The following is a 2770-nucleotide window of genomic DNA, read 5'->3' on the forward strand; positions in this document are numbered from 1 at the left end:
CTCTCTCCTCATCTCCTCTCTCTCTCTCTCTCTTCTCTCTCTCTCTCTTCTCTCTCTCTCTCTCTCTCTCTTCTCTCTCTCTCTCTCTCTCTCTCTCTCTCTCTCTCTCTCTCCTCTCTCTCTTCTCTCTCGCCATGCGAGGTAAACGGGGTTAGATTTTCATCAGCGAATTCCTCCACTCTATACTATTTACTGGAGTCTGCTGGTGCCTAACCTGGGTGGTCTACACTTACTGCAAAGGCCTATACCCTCCCCTGCCAGCAAATTGTCTAATTAGCCGTACACTAATAACACATAACAAGGGGCGACTCGTGGCAGTGTGCCACCCAGACACCATCTGTTAAATGGCTTGGAGTGGCCACAAAATCCTAGGCGGCTAATGCTAGGATACTAATGCTAGGATGCTAACAGTGGGGCAATAATAAAATCAAATCAAAAATCAAATCAATCAAATCTATTTGTCACATGCACCATACAACAAGTGTAGACCTTACCGTGAAATGCTTGCTTTACAAGCCCTTAACCAACAGTGCAGTTTAAGAAGAGTTAAGAAAACATTTACCAAATAAACTAATGTAAAAAATAATAAAAAAGTAACACAATAACATAACATAACGAGGCTATATACAGGGGGTGCCGGTACCGAGTCAGTGTGCGGGGGTACAGGTTAGTTGAGGTAATTTGTACATGTTGGTGGGGTGAAGTGACTATGCATAGTAATAACAAGGAGTAGCAGCAGTGTACAAAACAAATGGAGGGGGGGTCAATGTAAAAGTCGGTGGCCATTTGATTAATTGTTCAGCAGTCAATAGGTTAGGACTGGTGTAAATGTACTGTATGTCGTTGATGCGCTAACGCTAGGGCACTAACACTAGGCTGGATGCTAGCTTCACACAGCCTGGTGCAAAAGACCCAAAGACGGTTGTGTTGTCATGGATTCTACAAAGACTGTAATAAAGCAGTCAGGCCCAGAGCACGGGGGAGAGGGTCTCCCCTGGGCAATTAAGGGTTGGATACAGGACGCTGGAGGTAGCAGCTGGATGGAAAAGAGTATGTTCACTCACTCTTACCTACCTCTCCCCTCTTTCTCTTCCCCATCTCCCTGTCTCTCATTCATTTCCCCCATATCTACGTACCGCTCATCTGCATAGCACTTTACTCTGATACACTAGGTCAGGCTCAGAGTTCAGTATCGACTCTATGGTCCCCATTGGGCTGCAGCTGTGAATGCTGCATGAAAGCAGAAATGTACAGACTACAGCGCTCCAGTACCACAGAGACCTCTTCAAAGCAATGCACAAGAGGCACATATATTAACATTTGGTTCAGTAAACACTATTTAGCATACCACATCAGTTGCTTCTAAATGTCCAAATCTACAACTCTCRTTTTCTTTTAAACACTTTGGCTAATGAATATAGCCCTATTTCTTTCAAACATAACCTAGAAGAACCTAGGTGCATCTTAATATTCTAGAAGAGCTACCTCTACTTGTCTCCTCTCATTCATCTGTACTGATCTGAAATAATGGGGGCAATGCTGTGTCAAAAAAAAAAAGTTTACTTAAAAGTATTACATTCATAKCTAATTATCTGATGCTCCTGTAGCCAAATATCAACATGTATTTTTTTTAAACTTAGGCCTTTATTTTCTCCAAAATCACACTCATCCCACTGTCAGCGATCTTATAGCCTACGGCTCAAAGAGAGGGCAGAGATGTAGGCTATCATCTGATCGTAGTGAATCTAAAGGATGTACATCAGATAGTTAGCTAGCTAGTTATCTATGCTGTTTAAAMATATAACTAGTCTTTAACTGTGATTGGAGTTTATTCCGCTGCTGACATCTTCTCTTATGCCTCCKAACAAACAGTAGACTTGAAGCCTTCCCGGTCCCTGACAGTGAGATGACACATGTAACTAAAAAAGGAGCCACTTCTACAGTTCCGTTCTGTGTCGGTAGCTTCTGCCTGCAGGCAGAGTGCAGCGCATGCTCTCGTGTGGTGTCAGAGAAGAGAGGAGCGGGAATTATCCAAGTTAGACAAATTAGAAATGAGCTAGTTTGATGGCAGATTCATTTCAGTAAGAAGAGAGAGAGAATAGACTAATAGGAAATAAAACTGTAATAATAAAAAAACACCACCAATCTGAAAGGGCACTTTCCTCATAGGAGGGTGGAAGGGCAGGAGCTGGGCACCTGCAGACCTCTCTCTGTGCCTGGGGAGACACTATCAGGGCTGTTACTTCCTTTTCAGGTCCTTCAAGTCAGAGTACATAAAGGGAGAGTAGACGAGCAGAGGAAGACATGTTAGACTACTGAGATGCAGTCAGTCAGTGTGTACCAGTGAGGGAGAATCCATTTCCCATTGCAAACATCAACAAAAAAATCAGTTGTGTGCCCTATCTATCCAGGCACAGATGCTGTCTCACAGGTACACACTGACTGACTGCACCTTGTAGGAACAGAGCTCTCTCACAGGTACACACTGACTGACTGCCTCTTAGGAACAGAGGCTCTTCACAGGTACACACTGACTGACTGCACCTCTGTAGGAACAGACCTCCTCACTGGTACACACTGACTGACTGCACCTCTGTAGAACAGCTCTCTCACAGGTACACACTGACCTGACTGCACTCTGTAGGAACAGAGCTCTCTCACAGGTACACACTGACTGACTGCCTCTCTGTAGGAACAGACTCTCTCACAGGTACACACTGACTGACTGCATTTCAATAGGAACAGTTTTCTCCTCACTGGTACACACTGA

This window comes from Salvelinus sp. IW2-2015, unplaced genomic scaffold (assembly GCF_002910315.2).
Source record: "Salvelinus sp. IW2-2015 unplaced genomic scaffold, ASM291031v2 Un_scaffold16653, whole genome shotgun sequence".
Taxonomy (NCBI): domain Eukaryota; kingdom Metazoa; phylum Chordata; class Actinopteri; order Salmoniformes; family Salmonidae; genus Salvelinus; species Salvelinus sp. IW2-2015.